General features: G+C 42.1%; 1 protein-coding gene across 2 annotated transcripts in view; it reads right to left on the minus strand.

The window, feature by feature from the left end:
• brinp2 (bone morphogenetic protein/retinoic acid inducible neural-specific 2) overlaps nucleotides 1–7,539 on the minus strand; it is a 253,346-nt gene extending 245,807 nt beyond the window's left edge. For both annotated transcript variants that reach the window (XM_023261639.3, XM_023261640.3), the window contains exon 1: nucleotides 6,708–7,539. The gene's annotated coding sequence lies outside the window, so the exon portion shown is untranslated. The remainder of the gene's footprint in view (nucleotides 1–6,707) is intronic.
• Between the last annotated feature and the right edge of the window lie 3,932 nt (nucleotides 7,540–11,471).

Raw genomic sequence — 11,471 nt, forward strand, 5'->3', positions numbered from 1 at the left:
AATGTCAGCAAGGCTTTGGACTGCTACAGTTCACATCGGAGCCCGGCTTCAGGATTAAATGTACATACGGGGGTGTGGGGGGGAACAATGAAGCAGTCACACCACTCGCTCAGGCCCATTTTCCACATCCCCTCCTACTACTCTGCAGCGGGATGCATGTGGCTTCTCCTTACAAAGACACGAGCACTTTGATGTACAAAGAGAAGACGAGAAGGGGCAGAGAGGGCAGAAGAGAAAGAGAGTTTAACTGCCTTTCATGTCCCTGCCTCTCTGCACTCCGGCGCGCCTCTGTTTTGCCTTCAACGAGCCACTGAGGCCGGGGAAACTCTCCGAGGTTCGCCACGAGAGGTGTGTCAGCACTGCAGGACTGGGGCAGCGGAGATGCTGTTGGTGTTGAGGGCTGTTGTTTCATCTACATTCTCCATTCCCACCACCCCAGAGGTGCTGTTTCTAATGACTGGCACAAAAACCGGGAAGATAAAGAAAAATCTCAGGCTTGGATAAGAAGTTCAGAGAGCTCAGTATTCTGATTGCTGGCAGCACTAATTAATCGGTCACTACTGCTTTAAAAAAAAAGAAAAAAAAAACACATGTAAAGCTTTTCATATAGCTGCTTACTGTAGAACTGGACCGATATTTAATTTTCTATCAAAGAACATCTTTCTATGCAGCTTCAGAACTTTGCTTACAGATTTTTTCACCACCATTCTATGTATAAAAGCAATGTGTGGGCAAGCCGGTAACTGCACATTGGCTTCTCGTGTGTTTTACAAAAGGTTTTGCTTTGAAGTAAATGCAGTGCATACAATAGAGCAGATGTACAGGACACACATCCATGAAAGAGCTGCAACAAAAACCGAACGCAGTAACCTTCATGAAGCTGGAATGTCTCAGAGATTTTGTAGCAAGTTGTTTTGTACATGTTGTTACAGCAGGGCACACGGGGAAGTTAATCTCGACAGTGAAAAGATTCCATTGAAGCTGGAATTTCAACAATATGGATCTTAACCTTGTGCAACATTAATCCATCACCATCTGTAGCTTCTTTAAAGGTTGGGAAAAAGCACGGAATTACACTGTAGAGTTCACTATCTTTTAAATACACAAAAGACAAAGCAAAATAAATTATCACGTGAATATTGAAAATGACTTTTACAGTGGAAAAATCTGCTGATGTCGCAGCTCACTGATTTATCATTTAGTCCATGAAATATTGGAAAAAATTGTAATGTAACATTTCACATCAAAATAGCTTAAAATTTACATCATAATATCATTTTGAATTACATGAAGGAATGTTAAATTTACCTATGTCCATCATAAGTTTCCAGATTCAGATACAAGGAGAGAAAATTTAAGTTACTCTGGCTTGGAAATCAAATTGTGGTTTCAGATTTGAAGGATGACTTTGACAATTTTGGGAAGTATGCTTATTTAATTTCTTGCTCTGAGTTAAATGAGATGGGAGAAAATCTCTTTACTATCGGAAATGCAAAGTAGATACAGATCCCACAAATACGCACCAAGTGACCACAGTCTAACCAGGACGAGAGTGTGCAGAGCAGTAATCAAAGCAAAGGGTGATTATTTTGAAGATTCTAAAATATAGAGCATGTTTTGACTTATTTCACTTTTTTGTTTACTGCATAATTCCATGTGGTTCATTCATAGTTTTGAAAATAAAGAAACACCATTAAATGAGAAGGTGTGTCCAAACTTTTGACTGGTAGTGTATGTCAGGAGCACTTCAGCAAGTCTGGCTTGTTAATCCCAAACTTCATGGAATCAGACAACAGCAAAAAAAAAAAAAAAAAAAAAAACTGATTCTGTCAGGACAGGGATACAGAGCATATTTTTTTAAATATAATTTCATCATCCTTGGAGCTTTAGTATTATTGTCAACATCATATATATTCCAATAAAACACTCCAAATTTAACTGAACTGCTCATATTTGTAGGTTAATTGCAGAGAGGCTCCAGCCCCCAGCCAGTTAGCTTAGCATGACACGGAGACTGGAAACAACTGGCCTGGCTCTGTCCAAAAGTAACACAATCCACCAACCCATGGCTTTTTAGATGCTGTATCTCATCTCGACAAAAGAACTTAAGTTTAACAGAGGTTCCCGTGTGGAACCATAGTCACCTCAACAATGGAGGACTATGTACTAAATCCCCATAATTAAATATCGTAAGCAAAGCTCTGGCTCTAATGCCTTACTTTTACATTTCTTTAAAAATATACTTAGTCCTGGTAAACTTCTGATTATATTTCCACAGTGTTAAACAGTCTTTCTTTTACTATTTTCAGTAATTGGCAAGAAAAAACCATAAGAAATCATACATCTCTGGACCACCTTTGGAGTTAGTCCAGTTGAACCTGTCACTGGATGATTGCCATCGCATGATTTGGTCGTCAATCACAGTCTTTCAATCCACACAACTGTCCAGCTGTTTCTAAAAGTGAGCAACATGCTGTTTAGTTTAACTGCCACCACTGACTGAAAAAACATGAAGAACATGGGAAAATAAAGTCTAGGGTAGGTTGAATGAGCATGTTTGGCCCACTGAGCCAGATTTTAAACTATCTGTTACCAATATACTGAAACAATCAGCAAGTTTGTAGTTAGGTATACTTAAGCTATGGGGTGTAACAAAGCAAACAAAGCATTCAATTAACCTTTTTCCACATGTTCTCACACAGACATTCATGTTCATTTTCTCAACAGTGAAAAACTAATTCATAATTGAAAATGAAAAGAGGACAATGACAACAGACAAGACAAAGAAGGAAACACAGAAGTAGCAATGTGCAGCAGACAGCTATTAGGACCAATATGGGGGAAAGCAAGAAATGTCCAAAAGTCCATTAGAATGACGTTTGTTTTCATACATGTTGCTCGGTGTAATTTCAGTCAGCGGCTCTTTTGGCAGCATCACAACATCCCTTTCCTTCCTCTCGCACCATTCAAGCATAAGTAAGAGCCAGTTACTTTTGGATTTTGTTGCTCAAAAATCCCAGATGGACTGATTCTTGATGTTATCCAAGAGGAAATGCAGGAGATTTGTTTCAAACTTAAATTTTTCCTGGGAAAGAACTTCAAGACCTCACTCCCGTTGGGTGTCTTTCCAAAATCTGCACCATTTTAGAACAAAACTAGGTTCTAGTACTATTGATCGACCAACACTAACTGATTCCAGCTTCGATCTTTTGATTGTTTTAACTAATTATCAGAGCTGTCAATTAGCTTTCAGTCAACTGCCCACACAGGACAATGTCAACACTACCCAAATGATCCACGATTACCCGTATAGTGGTTCAGCAGTTGTGGAGAAACTGAATATTCTTTCAACTCAGATTGAAGAACATACTGTCATGGTACAGGCACCTTCACAGCCCATAGAAAGAAAAATCTGTGTGTATTTGTGAACAACTTCATTCATTCATATGTGTCTGACTTGGATCTATATCACCATATAAAACTTGTGTTATAAAATGCAGCTCACACTGCTTTGGGATGAAACTGGAAGCCAATCTGAAAGTGTGTCATTATGTATCAATCATTGAAAAAGCTGCATTTTCAGTATCTTCTCATGACCTTGCAGTTTGAAGGGCACGGCTGTATTGTACATGCTAGTCAATCTCTGAAGAGCCTCGGCGCTGAATCCACACATTTACATACACACATGCACACATTTAGCTGACGCACTGGTCTTCAGAGTGACTCACAATGAAAGCAACAGGAGACTCGGCTTGGGTTTTTTAGATCGTTCATGAGGCAGAGCAAAGGTCAGAGATGGAGTAGCCGGTTAATTGTGCCACCTTGGATGATAGTGTAAGAGCGAAATTTGAGAAGAAAGAGAAGCTAATTAGAGAGGTCAAAAGGATTTTTCTTATAGAGGAGGACAGCGCTGCAGTCTGCCTTTGCTCTCGCCGAATATGCTCATGTGGAAATTTTGTAATAGAGCACCAACAGAAAGATGTATCCACAGAATTATGCAATAACAAACTGACATCTTCAAAAGGTCTTATGCGGAGCCATTACCTGTGAAATGCGTCTGCCGAGGCCCACCTGTTCGGCCGTGCATTGTCACAAGCGTATCATTTCCGTAACAGACAGATGTACTTTACATCATTTTGGAAAGTACAGACTGGAGACTATTGTGGGGTTTTAAATGGGTTCTACGGAGCAAAATGAGAAGCGGTTTAATTTTGCTATATTTGATCGTACTGCTGGAGTTTTACTTTGCCAAGGGAATGCAAAAAGAAAAGGTTTTATTTCACCTCATTCTCAAACACAACCGCATTCGAAACAACTCTAAGTTCAGTTCTAAACATCCAATGCAGAGTTAAGTCTGGTCTATTGCATGGCTTTAGGCTGCGATCCTATAAACACGCAGGGTTAAATCTAAGCACCCTCAGATGCATTTGTACTGAGAGGCCAAAAGGGAGAATTATGATTCTTAAGTGTGAAACTTTCAACATTTATTTCCGCAATAATTTTTGTCCACACAAAATCGAATCATTTTTAAATAAGCTGTTCCTTTACGCAGCTTTCTTCATTCGTTCAGTTGCTAAAATATGTTGTTTTTTTTACGTGTGAAACTGAACATCCTGTACCTGCAATTTGTTAATGGATCTCTGAATACTTTTCAAGCAGAACACACAATGGCACTCATGGTGCAATACACAGCTCTGTAATTAAAAGAGGCTTTGTCATTTTCTAAAGGAGCTGGGCACTGCGAGAAATAACGCATTTGTCGGGGACAACTTCCATTGGTGGACTAATATAGATTTGGTGCTCCAGTGAAGAATGTGTGTGGTCAAGTAGGATGCTCTTTTGGTTATTTCAAATAATTCTGCATTATTGGAACAGTATCAACTTTCAGTTTGGCACAGTGGTATGATGAGTATTAAGTGTACTGTTGATAGGGTGATAAGCTAAAGGAAAATTTTCAGATTAAAAGCCTTTTGTGACTTGTGACATTCAAGGAAACAAATTATGCAACATCATCGCTTGGTTGTAGGTTTATGGGTGACATTCTACTGGGTGCTCAAAGTGTGATAGACATGGGCGTCCACCAGGGTCAAACAAAAAGAGGCCACTGCGTGCATTATGGGAAATGCAGGATCCAGCATTTTTGAAGTTGGACACTCATAAAGGGGAGAAATGTCAGGGGCTCTCAGTGTCTGCTGCATCACTCTCAGCCATTTTTTGTAAATCCCTCCCTTGCAAATCCCCACAGCTTTGTAGTAATCATTTCAAAATCATGGTATTGATTTCAGCCATCCAGCACTGCTCGCAATGCATATCCACTTTACTGTACTGCACTGGAGACACTCGATATGGAAACCTCTACAAGGTCCCATTTTAGCCTAAAAGCAAAACACAATATTGACAATGACTGCAGATTTGTGGGTGTTTTTGATAGTTTTTTTTAGCTTGTTTTGTCAAACTCCTCCACTCCCACCTGAGTACATTCTCTAATGGACACTTCTTCTGCACTCATCACTGGCTGGAGCATTCAATAATCCTTTTCCCTTTCAATCCAGTCATAATGTCAATACGGATGTGCACTTATGCTGCCATTAGACAGCGTGTTATTAGAGCTTCGTCATAGACCTGACCTTTCAGTTACATGCTCTCAGAGATACAGTATATCACAGAAATGCCCACATTGTCACTAAAAGGTGAGAAACGATGCTGTACTCTGCTGCTGCATGTTCAGTGTTTGGAACAGTATTTACAGATCAAAACTTGTTTGACAACATTTTTTTTCTGGAGGGAGAGAAGAGGTCTGTGGCTTTGGGTGTTCAGTCTAAATCTGAAGGCAGCAGCTCCCCTTCTCCGAGGATTTCTTACGGCCACATAGAGTATTCTCAACAAAGTAGCTGACAGGTAAATGTTGTGCTTACATGGTTCAGAGAATTTGTGAGAAATTGTGCGGGTGCGTAGCAGGCATTCAGGGTGACTGATGGAGCAGCAATATCACGCACACACGAGCACAGACAGACTCACAGGGAGGAGAGAGGCAGGCAGGAAAGTGTTCATTGGTGAGGGGAGGCAGCAGAGAACACACGCATGCTGGTGGAGATGAAGCAAGGCGGAGGTTGAAGGACAAGTTAGCTCCAGTTTATGGGCAAAAGGATGTGGCAGGAGGGAGATTGTTGTGTTCGTGTCCCCTCTCACACACAGGATAGTGAAGTTAGACACAACAATTTGTCAATCACTCACAGTCAAACACGCATTTTTGAAGAGCAAGATCAGAATTTACAGGCAAAAAGTGCACATTTACGCACATCTGAATGGAGATAAGGCACAGTACACGAGTTTATGGAAACATGAGGGGGTGATGTTGGGAAAACTCACGTGTGACTGATATTTATTTACACGTGCACTCTCTTTTGCACATTTATTTCAAATTCTGACGCGCAGCAACAAATTCCCTCTCCTCGTCCTTCATGAACCAAACGAGCCTCCCATCTGATTCATCTGAAACCCACATTCTCACTGTCCCCCCTTCCTCACCCTCTCCGATCGATCATGCGTCACTGACCATCCTGAACCCGCATTGTCTTGCGCGTAACAAACCCGGGAGTGCGCTGCGCGTAAAAACGCGCCTGGCACAAAAACGCACAGCTGCGATACTCTCATATCCCCCCTCATTTTTCTTTCTTCCCCCAGTGTGGAGACACAGTCAAACTCACCCAGGGTGCGAACGCAGGTCCTCCCCGTACGTGTTTTGATGCGTGTCCGTGTATCCAGTAAAAAGAGATTGGAGATCCACGAGCAGCAAAACGAACTAGTGGACGGCAGCCAAACGCCACCGACTTCCCTCCGTCTTCCTCCTCTTTGCCTCCTTCTCTCTCTCGTTTCTGCTTCCCTTCACTCTTCCCCTCTTTCCCGGGGCAGGTTGAACATCGGCTGTAATAATCCAGACATTGTCCTCTTCAACAACACATTTAAAGCAAAGATATGAAAGAAAGACGCCGTTTCTCGCCACTGAGCACAAGTTGAGAGTTCGGAGGAATTCTGACTACACACGCTGTCCAGTGTAATCCGCTTCCAGAAACAGTCTGAGTGAGCAGATTTTTTTTTTTTTTTTTTTTTTTAAAAGCTCCGAATTCGGAGTCGAACCCGGAGTTGAAATTGGTGCAAAAGCAGAGAAAGTTTGCTTTCACAGGGACTGAAAAACAGATGAAACCGGGCAAGGAAATAAATGAGAAATAATCCCAGGAAGAGCTTTTCTTCTTCTATGACTTCTCTCTCAGCGCACCCCCCCCAAAAAAAACTCCCTTAACGAGGTGCTGTAGCGCACCTGCGGCCGGAGCGGAGACGCGCAGGTATCTCCAAACACCGAGCACCCTCCTCCTCCTCCCTCTTTTCTCTCTGGTGCGTGTTTTATTCCGCGGTTTTTATTCCCGGACTGCAGCGTCTCTCCGCGCCACGGGCATCACTCAGTGTCAAAGCCTGGCGTTGCTTCTCCAAGAAGCTCAGGAAAAGCGTCTCTTTTCACCGGCGTTCTCCTCTCCTCTTCTCTCTCCCACTCTCTCTCTCCTCAACAAGCTCTGTCCAGCCTCCTGTTGGGAAGCCACGCCTCCCTCAACAGCGGATTGGTTGGAAAGCAGGAGAAGGCGGAAGAGAGAGAGAAGGAGGTGAGGGCTTGGATGATGCGCACTGAGAGAGAAAATAGTGAACAGGGGAAGATAAGCTTAGATGAAGGGAGAAGATGGAGAAGAGAAGGGAAGGAGTAGAGAGAATGTGGCAGGAAGGAAGGATGATGATGATAATGATGTGTGTGTGGATGGATAGATGAGAGTGTAAGCAGGGCAGTTCATGCACTGAACTCTGGGTATTTGAGCCCAAAGGGACAGCCTGGCTAATGAAAATGAAAATGCATCCTTCCTTTTATGTTTTTTTTTTTTTTAATTCACTTGCAGTGCTTCTGCCAAATTTGTCTGTTGCAAATCTGCTCTGACTTCTGGCAAAACTGAATTCATTCTGACAATGTCACCCAGACACAGTCACAGGCTGCACTTGTGTCTCTCGGCCTACTTCTCTTTGTAAAATGTGGTGTCTGTCAGCTAAGCAGCTTCCTCGGTGAGTCTGTGATGAATAAGTAAGTGGTTTGAAGGGAGGCTGTGGAATGAAGTGCATGTTGAATATACTGCCCAGGGGCGTCGGGAAGGGAAAGAAGTAACAGCTTGAGCCACCTCCGTAATGGGAGCAAATGAGGTGGGCCGGATATTGTTGTGGCGCAACCGCACCATGGTAGCAGCAGAAAGCCGACAAAAATCGCTTGACAGCTTCTGGGAGAGGCTTTGATTGATGGCAACGCTCCGGGGAGTGTTTCAATATGAACTTGGTTAACTCGGAGCCACATGAAGCATTCATCACGAGCTGCCATGCAGGAGTGAGGTGCTCACCGCAAGCTAGGCAGCATTTTATCTAGAAAGGCACCTAGGGAACATCTTCGCAGCGGTAGCGACTACCTATTTGCTGCTATTTTTGAGGCTTCATATCAAAAAATCTCCAAGACTCACTCAAATCAAAGCACCAGCGACACGACTTCAGGTTGCTCATCAAGATTCAAGAGTCTTAAGGACAGAAGGTGTTGCATGTTGGGCTTGTTTCCATGCGAGACATTTGCAATTTGATTTTGAATTAACTTTAGATAAGCAATAATGTAAATACAGTAATAATGATTTAATGACTTTTTACATGTTCAATAGTGTGACTTACAGATGAGACTTTTTGAAAATCAGCATTATGTCATTCTGATCCATTTACTGCTGAAACCTAAACCAACAAGAGACATAAATGCAATAGGTTGTGATGAAGAAAATAGCACACCTTTTGCTCCAAGGGTCACGTGCCTTCCCCTTTCATTCCATTTCCCATGGTTATCCAGAATTCTTTTATCTTGTTTGTTACTGTCTGTCAACCTTTTGTTGTTGCACCTTTGCTATTTGCATCTGTGTGCCAGTCCTCGTGATTCAGCCACCTTTTATTCTTTGTTGTATTACCCTCTGTTACTGATTAGCAACCATACAGAAGTTAACCAATATTCACCCTTGTATTTACATACAGCCCTCTCCCTGCCCTCTGACCCACTTTCTGACCATCCCTATAAAATGTGGACTCTCCAGATGCTATTGGTCGACTGACCTTCACAAACTCATGCTCTGTGTTGGTAAGCCCACCGTAGGCCGGAATACCAATAAACTGGTGGGAGAACAGGAGCTCCTAGCAGCAGAAATTTAGAAATACAGGCATAGTATAGAGTATAAAGCCACACACGTTTCCAGGCGTCTCATTTCCGCTCGTCACGTCCATGCGGAAAACATCACCCAGCCTTAAGGTGAGCCATTCAGAAACAGCAGTCCAGCAAGTTTGTTTGTTTTTTTTCAGTGCACACCAAATGTTCTGTTGTTGACTGCAAGAGTGAGCACGAGTCTTCATGCACTCCTAGCATGTGAGCATCTGAAGTTCCAGGGGAATACTTTTATTTTGATGACAGTGTCACTGCAACAGCAAGGAAATCCTTTGTGCCAGCTATTAGTTTTGATCATATTCCCAGTGACTAGAGCTCTGTGGAAGGCTGCAGGAAAAGCAAAAAACTTTGAGACCCAGTTGACACCGATAAGCAAGGTCGAGGTGTGTTACTGCATTTTCATGCCACCTTTTGTGCTTCAGTGAAACCTAAACTCAGCCAGTGTTTACAATCCTGTGCTTTATTCCTTTCTGTGCTCACATTTACTGCACTGATACCACTGAATTCCCAATAAAGCTGTTCTCATTCACATATGCTTCTGTTTCTGTTGAAAGAAAACAGAATCAGTCTGAAAAAGCAACTGAAGCGCAACCCATTAGGACTATATGTTGACCAATAGCCACTTTGAAACTGCAGCTCAGCACCACTAAAATACTGAATTTATAACTTGGACGCCATTTGACAAACTTGCTGTATGTATATGTTAAAAATAAAAACTGTGCTGAGAATTATGCATTATTATGTTTCAGTTCCGGTGCAGTCAAGTGTTCTGAGCTGTCAATCACAGATGCAGAGAGAGTCTTCTTTCTGAAGGGGGGGGGGGGGGACAGCTGCAGCTCCGTGGGATTTAAAGCTACAGACACTGAAACAGGGTACCAGCAGTATTTTCTGGTGAAAAACTGAAAGGTGCACTCTGGGAACACTGTGAGGATTTCAGTAATTGGCTCAAATAGGACAGAATATGGAACCCTTCTCAGCAAATTCTTACTTTTCTTTACTGTCTTCCAAGTGTCTATCTCCACTGTGACATCTTAAATTTCTCCCTTCCCTCCATCTCCACTCTCCTCATCCCTTTATTTGCTCTCTGGAAGTCTCAACACTTCCAAACTTCCACTTTAAAACTCTGGCAGCACACCAAGCAATACTTGCATAGTGTTAATTACAGTAGCTGTGGATATCATGGGAGCACGGTTACTAGCTGTGGAGTTGCTTTTAAACACCAGCAACACAGATAAAGTCAAAGATAAAGTTCAGAGTGACTACTTACTTGTTTGCCTTCCGTGTGACAGTAAATAAATATAAAAAATCAGTAATTCAGCACTCTATCAGGGACATATTGTGGTGTTCTGCCAAACAGAAACAGAATCTTTCACCTTGGTTTGTGCACATGGGAACTGAGTCCTCATCACTGACAGCTATAAGAGAACATTTTATTGGCAAAATGAGCATCGTTACTGCAAAAAGCATAGCATTTGGTGTCACCGTAAAAGCCAAGTGTGCTTTTTTCTATTCCTCCTCATCAGGATATTCAGTGTGGGATTGCTCACTCCTTCTCCTGTCATACCTCCGTTCCTTCCCCTCCTCTCGAAACAAATGAGGGATTAAAACAGAGTCGTCTGGAACAGAAGACTGCGATGGGAGAGGAGTAAGAAGATGACAGCAGCTCGCTGAAATCCACAGGATATGTATTTCTTTTGTCTCAGGGCTAAGAAAGTACAACACCCACTCAGTAGCTCAGCTTGATCTCTCTCTTTTTTATTATTTGCCATTTTCTTTTATGCTGTGTGCTGTAATGTTAAAATACTGGACAGCAGGGACATTTTTCATACATTAAATAATAATCACAGCAGATGGATGTTAATGTGCCGTTTCTTCATACATTGATGTAGGCAGGGATACATATCTTTGACGGCTATTATCACTAATGCCCTTCTTGTGCCAAAGTCAAAACCCAAATTAAAATGCAGATAAAAGAGGGATACATGATTAGAAAGGTGCAGTTATAATGGGAAAATCTGAGAATCTCTCCAAAGACTGACAAAAATTGGAAGATAGAAAGAAATGAAGTCATACCCAAACCAAAATTTGATGCCAAATAGTGGTTAAATATAAAATATTTTATCAACATTAAGAGTTTAAGTCTGTCAAAACATCACCCACTGTAAATCATACAGCAGGGGAACCACCTAAGTGACAA

The sequence above is a fragment of the Amphiprion ocellaris genome, chromosome 10, assembly GCF_022539595.1.
Source record: "Amphiprion ocellaris isolate individual 3 ecotype Okinawa chromosome 10, ASM2253959v1, whole genome shotgun sequence".
Taxonomy (NCBI): Eukaryota; Metazoa; Chordata; class Actinopteri; family Pomacentridae; genus Amphiprion; species Amphiprion ocellaris.